Source organism: Myotis myotis, unplaced genomic scaffold (assembly GCF_014108235.1).
Source record: "Myotis myotis isolate mMyoMyo1 unplaced genomic scaffold, mMyoMyo1.p scaffold_m19_p_3, whole genome shotgun sequence".
NCBI lineage: Eukaryota > Metazoa > Chordata > Mammalia > Chiroptera > Vespertilionidae > Myotis > Myotis myotis.
The window spans coordinates 44,928,277-44,938,546 of record NW_023416335.1 but is presented as its reverse complement, the minus strand read 5'-3'; the positions used below and the strand labels follow the sequence as shown (position 1 = coordinate 44,938,546).

Genomic DNA, 10,270 nt, shown 5'->3' with positions numbered 1-10,270 from the left:
TCACTGAATTAAATTTAAAAAAAAAATTAAAAAATAAGCTACTTCTAATTTTGATATTGCATCCTTCTAGTAAAAACAAGTGAAAAACTAGTGAAATGCTTTATTAGAATATATTATACTGACACATCACCTTTAAATGTTTAATTAGAAATGTATTAGTTTTCTAAAAGCCATACAATTTTACATATATTAAGTAATGTCACTGCATTCTGAATTTCTTTAAGTGCAAAGGCTGTCTCTTTATTGCAACAAGTAGTACTTAGTCTATCTAATTTTCTTAATTAAATAATTCTTAGTTACTTTCATCTGGTTCTACAGAGTATCACAGTGACAAATTAAAAAATACAAACAACAAAAAAGCATTTTCTTCAACTTATTTATTCATAACCACACATTTATTCATTTTCCCCCCTATAATTTATTATTTCTTAATTTCAAAACCATAAATGGGACTAGGAGTTCAAATGATTGTGGTCTTTGTGTTCACTATAAATTTATTGTCATTAATAGCACCTTGGAATGCCATTTGTAGCAAATAATCTATTGCTATGACATGCATGATTACCAAACAACATATACACAATGTAGATATTCTAAATTGTTAAATAGGAAAATAAAATAACCAAACATCAGTGGAATTATTTTATTAGAGTATTGGAACAAATAAAATAAAATCTGACGACAAAAATCTTTCAGCTTATTTGTGAAAGATTCAGGGTAATCAGCAATATCCTGTAGTTCTTGAACCTTTCATTATCCCAGCTCTTATTCCTTGTTATTACTTCAAGGAATGCCAGAATAGTGGGCACTTAATAGATGACTGCTCATTTGGATTGAACACTTTTAAAATTCTAAATATAAAACGTAATTAATATGGTAAAGAGTAGACTCTGTAGTTTCAGGCATTTCAAATATACCTTGTAAAAAATTCAAAGTGTCATCATTAAATTTGCGTCATTGATTACATTACTTAAAAAGTTCAAAATATTCTTCATTTATAACCAGTTAATTTTCCAAAGTCAAAATGATTTTGAATTTTATTTCCCTTCCTGATATAAGTTAAATACTGTGAGAAAATAATAAATAACTATAGGAATCTGTGTTAAAAATGCCACATTGCTAAGATATTAAATATACTTCATTGCAATAGCAAACATATAAACTTATATGTAAATATAGGTTTAAAATAACACCGGTCATCAGATTTGTCTTAGATTTCTGTATCATTCTTGTTTTCAAATCTGTAATGTGAATATGATTACTGCTTCATTAGTTTCTTAAAATCCTATAATTATGCTACAAAACAAGAATATTTTAACTGAGTCTATCTTTCAAAATACAATTAAGTCAGTTGGTTAATACTGACATAGTCAAACAGCAAAAGGTCGGAAGTAAAATTCTAAATATAATTAATAAACTCAAGAACTTTTTATATGTTCTCAATTCATAACATCTATGTCCATAAGGCTCTGAAGCATATGAGTGAAAAGTGAAAAATACAGATATTTATCTACTACTTGATATATATCATGTAAACAGTCAGTTATATGAAACTGTCCTGATGTTGAACTGAGCTTCTCATTTCATCTAAAGTGCCCTGGATTGTGTAAAACAGTACTGTGTGTTTTAGCTAACTTGAGAAGGCTGTGTGTCTGCCTACTTTGGGGTTTCAGATAGTTTTATTTTTACATTCCTTGGTTGCAGAAGGCATTTGTTAGCAGTTCTGATATTTTTCCGATCTTCAAAATCATAACCACAAAATCTTCAGTTTAGCTATAAAGTACACCTAGCTGTAGCCCCTGAAATTCAGGAGTATGAGTTTCTCTAGTTAGTTAGGAGGGACTTTAAAAAAAATAAATTGGCTACAAGTTTCAAATTCACTGAAAAGTTTTCAATTATTCTAATTTTACTGACAATAATTTATTAATTTTGAAAGGAAGTATGAGTGCGCCCCTCAAAAATAAAATGCAATCTACTAATTGTGAAACTTTCTGGGATTTCCAAGTAAGCAGGTTTTTTAATTAATTTACATCTTCCAAAATCCTGATTACCGTAAAAAATGTGTACGCTAAGAATTAAATCTCTCATACTGTAGTCACAGAAAATACTTGCTGGTATGTTAGATACTCACAGAAATGTTGTTAGATGTCTAAAAACAGCTTTTTAAATCTAGGAGTATTGCAGTGCTGACCTTAATTGGAAAGAAACTATGAGATAACTCTCTCCTGCTAAGAAACCTGCTTATAGGTGGGATTTCCCATGATTCAGAGAGTGTGATGAATACTTTCTCACAGCACCTCTCTCCCCAGACAGTCTTATTTTAAGCAGAAGATAAGTTTTAAAGAAAAAGGAATTGACATATCAATCAATGCTGACCAAAAATAATGTAAATCAGATTTTGATAAAATTTGAAATCAGTTTTCCTCTTTAAAAGACTAATAAATGACTAATATAGAAAGATGAAAAACTGTAAAATTTCAGATTTGGCCATCTATTTTTTATTTGTAAAACAGAAATACCGGAAAACAGATTCTTAACATAAAAGATTAGCAAAAACAAAAGTTAACCCACTTTTTACATCACTAGTTTGAAAATTGAATTTTTGCAAGGCATGGTCACATGAATTAGAAAGATAGTAAACAGCAATGTGTGAATGTCCAAAACTAACATTTGGACATTATAGACATCTGGTGACGTGTTTTTTTACAGTTGACTTGTAAAATCACCGAATCGTGTGTGCTTTTTCCTAAGTGCTGAATTATTTAAAACCAATTTAAAATGACTGTATTGGTCGTGTTATGAGTGCTCACTTCTTTTAACAATGATGTTTCTGAGCATGCTGGAATTTCCTACACCACCATGTGCAGAAGGAGGTGCCCCGGAGCGAGTGGGCTCCTTTCAGGGGCTTTGTGGCTGTTTCACGAGGTCCTGCCGAGCTCGGCTCCGGCTCCGGGAGCGCCAGCAGCGCCTGCTGAATGCCGCGGGGTCGGGGGCGGATCAGGTACTGCAGCTGCGAAACCTCCGCTCCGATCGGGCATGCGTTTTGGTTTGCACACTGCCGGGCGGCGGAAACACATTTCAACCACTTGGGCATCCATCACTCTCGGGGGTGATGCGTTTGTCTCTGCCTACAGAACGATCTTTGCACTGAGGATCCCTCTTCCCTGGGAGCGTAAGTCACTGGGCGTTACTTCTCTTTGGCTCCGGGTGGCACGAAGCAGACCCCCAGTGACCACCAAGACCCGTCCGGAGCCAGGAAAGTAGTAGATAAGGAGTCACCCCGCACACGCGCCGAGTTCCCGGGAGAAGGGGGCTCTCGGGGAGCCGCGGGCAGCGTGCGCTCCCCGGAGGGAGCAGGGCGGCTCCGGCGCGCGGGGATCTGCTCGCGCGCAAGGCCGGCTCCCGGAGGGCGTGGCGGGGGCGTGGCGCGAGGTGTCCGGCCGGGCGCTCCGCGCGGCGGCGGCGGGGGGCGGGCGGCGGGGGGAGCGCGGCCGGAGGAAGGCTGCGCGGCGCCGCGAGCGGCTCTCGGCTCCCGCTCTCCCGACCGCCTGGCCCGAGCTGCCGTGGGCGGGGCCTGCGGTGATTGGCGGGCGGGCGGGGAGGTCGGAAGTACTTTGTTTTTTATGCTAATGAGGGAGTGGGGCTTGTCCGTATTTACGTTGAGGCGGGAGCCGCCGCCCTTCATTCACCCACATGGTCCTTCGAGGTGCTGCCGCCGCCGCCCGACCCGCGCCTTCGCGCCACTTCGCGCCCTCGGGCGAGGCCGGGGGGGTGGGGACGGCCTCCGCCGCGCGGCCGAGCCTCGCGCCCCTCGCCGAGCCCCTTCGCGGGCCGGGCCGGCCGCACCCCCCGGGCCCGGGGCCTCGGGGTCGTAGTCAAGCGGGGGCGGGTGGGGAGGCGGGCGCCGGAGCCCACGGCGGGCGAGGCGAAGATGGTGGCGGCGACTTCTCCCGGTGAGTCCTCCCGCCCGTCCGCCGAGTGAGTGAAACCTGTTGTGTGCAGCCCGGTCCGGAGGGAGGGCGGGCGGACGGGTGGGGCGGCGGGCCCGGGGCAGCGTGGCGGCGGCGGCGTGGCCGGGCGGGTCTCGGGCCGTTGGCCGCCCCGGCGTGTGGCAGCCGCGACCCGCTGCCCCGGGCTGCACGCGGCGGGCGGAGGGGCACGGCCGGGCCGGGAGGGGAGGAGGGTGGAGGTGGCGGCGGCCGCGCCCGGGACCCGCGGAGACCCTCCCCGGGCCGCTCCGGCGGGCGGGGGGCGCGCGGCGCACACAATGGCCCCTCGGGGCCGGGCCCCGCCGGGCTCGCGCCCCCTCCGGGGCTCGGGGTGCGCGCGGGGCGCGGGGCGCCCGGGAGAGGAAAGTTTCTCCCGGGGGCGAGAGTTAAAGCGCCTCCAGAACAAAGCGGCGGCGCACATGGGGCAGGGCAGGCCGCGGGCCGGGAGGGGGCGCGCCCACGAGGTACCTGCGCGCCGGCGGGCGGCGCGACGTGGGCGGGAGCCGCGGGCCCCCAAACTTTGTGCGCGCGAGGGTGGGCCGAGGGCGCGGGAGCTGCGGGCCGCGCGGCCTGGCGCCACCCCCACGCCGCGTGGGCTTTGTTACCCCGCGTGGGCAGCCCCCGGGCGGGACTCGCCGCTCCCCTGGCCGCGGCCTGGGAGCAGGCCCGCGCCGGCCTCGGTGACGGCTCGGAGCCGCCTTCGCTCGCCCGCGGGCCCGGGAGCGCGGCGGCGGCGGAGGGCCGGGCCGGCTCGGCGGGAGCCGCGGCCGCGCCGCCATGTTCCTGCGGGGCGGGCTGCGCGCGGGGCGAGGGCGGGGGGACATGGCGGCGACTGCGCGCCGCCGCCGATTGTTCCCGGCTTAGGCCTCGGGCCGCGTGCGACGGGCACCGCAGTCGCGGAGCCTCCGCCCCTCTGGGCCGGGCTGGGGGGGGGGGGAGGTGGCTGGGGGGACACAAAGGAGGGGCGGCGCGCCCGGGTCCTCGCCGCGTTCGGGCCTCGGCGCCGCCGGTCGCCGCGAGGCTGCCGCCGGGAAACGGTTTGGGGGGGGCGGGGGGGGGCCGCGTCCGGCAGGACTCGGCTCTGACCCGCCGCCCCCTGGCGGCCGCGCGGGGAACCGCGGCCGCGCGCCCCCTTGTGCGACATGTGCCGCCGGCCTGAGCTCCAGGAGCGTGGCGGGCACTTTGCAGCCCCCGGTGCCCGTGCCGCCTTTTCCGTTCGTGAACGGAGCCGCGGACGGGAGCTGGAGAGGGGCGGGCTCGTCGAGGCAGTATCGCCACGAGGGAGAATCGGCCTCGCGCCGCCCGGACCACGGCGTGGGGGAGACAACTCTTTATCCCGGCTGCGGCCACGAGGTCTAGAATGGGGGAGGGGTGGGGAAGAATAGTCCCTGCGCTGCGTTTCCCTCGTCGGAGCTGAGCGATAGAGGTTAAGATTGCTGTGGATCGTGCTGGAGTCTTTCAGGGTCTTTTAAAATTAGATGTGGATCTAATACTTGTGGGTTTTTCAACTTTATTTTCTTACGAATTTTCACCCATACATTGTTGGTCTTTTAAACTCCACTAGTGTTGCTTGGCTATCTTGGGTTTTTTGATGACTGTAATTGACTTTATAAAGGGGTTGGACAAGAACACATTTAAATAGGGATCTGGATAGTGGTAGTAAATTTGTGTTTTTTCCCTTTTCCCTCCATCCCAGTCATTCATACACGTGGACCTAACTTCGCCAAGAGCTTATCCTAAGGATAGTTGCTGAAAACGAAGTTTTCGCAAGTGGGTGAGTGTATTCTAATTTTCTTTAACTTTTCTTTAAAATAACTTTCTCTTGACTTTAATTTGAATAATTAAGATGTAATTGGGTTTTTCAAGGGGTGAAATGGGTAGTTTGTCCATTTACATTTTCTAGATAATTAACTCTGGGTCAGCTAATTTTTAAGTTAGTAAAAAGTACAATCCAGATATCTTTATAAATCTTTGGAAACTGATGCACAGTTTACAAATGTAATTTTAAAACTGCTTTAAGTTGGATGATAAAATCTAATCTGTAGTGTTCCCAAGATTTAAAAATTAAGTGGAATATATAAGATCGACCAGTTGATAAACTTGAAGTATAGTCTGAACAGTAATTTTATGAATTAGTTTACCAAATAATTGCTAATTGGAAGCAGAAGAAAAGATGTTTTTCCACGTGGATGTGAAGATTTCCTCTAAAAGGTACATGAGTCAAATTATATTCTCATTTATTTGCAATCTGATTTTGATTTTGTAAGTATGCCTTTGGGAATGGAAGGTAAAGGAAGAGCCACCACTTTCTTTTACGGTATTAGAATGATGATTAATTATGATTGTCTTGTGAAAAAAAAAGAGTTCTCTATTTTTAAAGTCTAAATGTGCTTCTGAATGGAACTCACGGGTTTAAGGTAATTGGACTCGTTTTCTCTTCCCCATTAAGGATTATGCTAAATTTTGTATGTTTCATAGCCTGTAAGAGTTTGAGGTGTTATTCTAATTATTTATTTAAAATTTAGCAGGAATAAAGAGAACATCACCTTGTAAAACCTGAAGATTGTGACCAGTCAGAGTAATGTCAAAGTGCTTACAGTGCAGGTAGTGATATGTGCATCTACTGCAGTGAAGGCACTTGTAGCATTATGGTGACAGCTGCCTCGGGGAGCCATTGGTGGGCTTTAAAGCGCAGGGCCTGCTGGTGTTGAGTGCTTTTTGTTCTAAGGTGCATCTAGTGCAGATAGTGAAGTAGATTAGCATCTACTGCCCTAAGTGCTCCTTCTGGCATAAGAAGTTATGTTTTCATCCAAGCCAAGCCAAGCAAGTATATAGGTGTTTTAATGCTTTTTGTTTGCAGTCCTCTGTTAGTTTTGCATAGTTGCACTACAAGAAGAATGTAGTTGTGCAAATCTATGCAAAACTGATGGTGGCCTGCTATTTCCTTCAAGTAATTTTTACTAATTTTGTGTACTTTTATTGTATCGATGTAGAATCCGCCTGGTGTGTCTGATGTGACAGCTTCTGTAGCACTAAAGTGCTTATAGTGCAGGTAGTGTTTAGTTATCTACTGCATTATGAGCACTTAAAGTACTGCTAGCTGTAGAACTCCAGCCTCGGCCTGTCGCCCAGTCAAACTGTCCAGTTACTGAACACTGTTCTATGGTTAGTTTTGCAGGTTTGCATCCAGCTGTGTGATATTCTGCTGTGCAAATCCATGCAAAACTGACTGTGGTAGTGAAAAGTCTGTAGAAAAGTAAGGGAAAATCAAACCCCTTTCTACACAGGTTGGGATCAGTTGCAATGCTGTGTTTCTATATGGTATTGCACTTGTCCCGGCCTGTTGAGTTTGGTGGGGATTGTGACCAGAAGATTTTGAAAATTAAATATTACTGAAGATTCACCTTCCACTTTTAAATGTTCCAGAGATAAAAAGTACTAAAAGTGCAATTTTAATTTGTCAGTGTGAAGTTTATATATGTAACTTTGTTTCTTCAATCAGATTTCATCTTTTTGTACTAAAACATTTCACTACTAGGATTGCATGTCAGATTTTACTATGTTTATAATATTTTTTGTCTGATTATTTGGTTATCAAGCATTCCATAATGACTGTCTGTATAAAGGCTATTTACTTTGATAAATGCACAATAATTTGTAAAATTAGGATATGCCTCTTTGCTTTCTTAATGTTTTATTTTAAAATTTAATAAATTATGATATTTGTACACTACTTAAGTTTTTAAATTTGGTAAAAATTTCATTCTGTTTAAAGCAGTGTATAAAGAAAGTTGTTTAAGCATGGAATTTAGATTTGTGAGGGAGACTGTCTTTTTTCTAGTAAACAAATATTTTACCAATGTTACCAGTTCATGATAAAACTGTTAACTGGTTATGTACTAGTTCTCTGGTAATTTTTAATGATGTAAAAACTTTTAGTGATCCTTAGACTCTGCTTTCTGGAAGTTAAAAATAAGAAAACAAGACAAACTGATGCCAGATGGAGTCACAAGTATGTGTATGCGTACATGTCTCTAACACCAAGAGTGTAGAAGTTGGGTGGAAATTTGAAAATCATTTTGCAACAATTCTAGGCTAATGTAACTTACGTCACTGGAGTAGAACCTAAGAAGTGGCAGTTACAGTATTTTATCCAACATTTCTGCCCTTTTTTTAATGTGTCTTGTCTTTAGTTTATGTTTCTTATGTGTAGAAAAATGTGGGTTAACTTAGGAATGATCAAATTTGAAGATGGGTTGTTAAAATTGTGCCTGTGCTAAATTTTAGTAATAGGAAACAAATTTCTATAACATTATTATACCACCTGATAAGTTTATAAAACATTTAAAAAATATAGTAAGTCTAATAAGAAAATTTAAGCCTCTTGAAATTAAAGGAGTTTAATTATGGATCCCTGAATAGAAAGGTAAGAGTTTCACAGTTCTGGAGCTGATTAAAAGGTATAAATTTTCAGAATGAGAAAATAGTAAGAACAATGCAGTGATTTATAAAACAAATCTAATTGTCCCTGAGTGTTCTTAAACCTTTGTGTTATGAAAAAAAACCAACTGGAAATTATTCTGCTTGGGGTTATTTTCTGACAAACATTTCTTTAAATATTTTGTAAAGTTACATAATGTTAGCATAGCGTACTATGCTGTGGTTATAAGGAGAAAAAGTGATGTTTACATGTACCAAACCATATAATTGTATTTTAAAGCTTTGGGGGAAATACCTCTAGCATTGTGGTTTAAAGTGGAACAGTGATGATTTCTCTAATATGCTAAAATGTAACTCAAACTTTAATAACAAAATCTTAAAATGGTTAACTCTTTCTCCCTAGACATTTCACCTCTAGTACTTGTGTTCAGAACTTAACAGGACTTTTAATCAAGACTTAATATCTACTAAACAAGTTAACAGTATAATTTCTTTTGGGGTTTTCAGTGGGCTGAACACTTTCTTAGACACTAACAGAAGACTGCAAATATAAAGGTTGACATTAATTTAGCCATTTTTTGATACAAATAAGTGAACAAGTTGGTTGTAGCTGAAAATTTCTCATTGACCTGGGGAGAGTGGCCTTTTACTGTTTTAACCTTTAAATTGCTTAAGACTTAAGGTACTGACCCATTGCTTCAGGTTTGAGAGCATTAAAACTCAGAAAAAAATACAAACTTCTTCCTAGTATTTCGCATGTTACATATGCACGTACAAACTTATAATTTATGTTTAAAAGGAAAGCACTTACGGTTTTACAAATTATCCTTTGTGAGATAGTGATTTTACTAAAAATTTCTTTGAGATCTTTATTTTACAGGCAAACATGTCTTAAGAAGAGCAAGCCAGATGTGGGTTTTTCCCTACACTTGGAAGAGTCCTACAGAATGATTCCTAACAAAATGCAACCTGCAGCTGCCTGGAGAACAATTCTTTGTCATGTTAAAGCTTATGTACTTAATGAAATAACTTGTTAGTAACTGACAATCCTGGTGTGGTTTGTCTAGCATTAAGATAAGTTAGGAGTCTGGGCTGAGCAGTAAAGGTAAGGATAGCTCTATACAGGCTAATTTTTGGTGTATGTCTGGAAATACACATACAATACCTACTTGAGTCTTCACTCTCGAAATGTGAATTAATGTACTTGGCTGTTTTGATAAATTAATACACTTTGTAGTCTTAGTGATAACGTTAGTAAAATGTAATATTCTTTGTGAGTTTTAAAGGATAAGATGGATGTATCCCATCAATTTTAAGACCATAGAAAATTTGTTTTAAAAGGCTTAGTTTTTCCTATTTGAACCACAGAGACACAGCATTGAGATGCCTATTTTATGTATTTGCAATTTAGTCATGCTCTTTGAATTGTTTAGTGCATTTAATGTAAATAATAAAGTTATGTATTTTAAAACTGCTTGTTGAGAAATTGTCCAGAATGAACATAATGAAATAAAAATTTTAAAGTTTTTCTTAGTTGTGACAGTTTTTCTTTTTTGTTACAGTAAATGAAACATCCCTATTGAGGTAATACAGGAAGCAGCAACAAACACCAAAGTGATTTACCTGTATTAATAATTTAGTGTCTATGGCATCTGTATTTGTATCCTAATTTCACCATTGAGGAAGTAAAATCAGCAAAATTTCTTTGCAAGAAGAATATAAAACTGGTAAATGGGCTCTGAATTTAAATTCATGTCAGTCTGTTTAGAAAGGTTAATTTCTACGTAGTTTTTATAATCTGATGTTTAAATCACACCTGAATTTGCTTAATTTGGAGATTG

At 42.7% G+C, this 10,270-nt stretch overlaps 1 long non-coding RNA gene across 1 annotated transcript; it reads left to right on the top strand.

The window, feature by feature from the left end:
* The first annotated feature begins 3,646 nt into the window (after positions 1 to 3,646).
* On the top strand, positions 3,647 to 9,958 carry LOC118651475. Its single transcript, XR_004966256.1, has 2 exons — positions 3,647 to 3,953; positions 5,686 to 9,958. It is a non-coding gene; the product is annotated as an uncharacterized LOC118651475 (long non-coding RNA).
* The last annotated feature ends 312 nt before the right edge of the window (positions 9,959 to 10,270 follow it).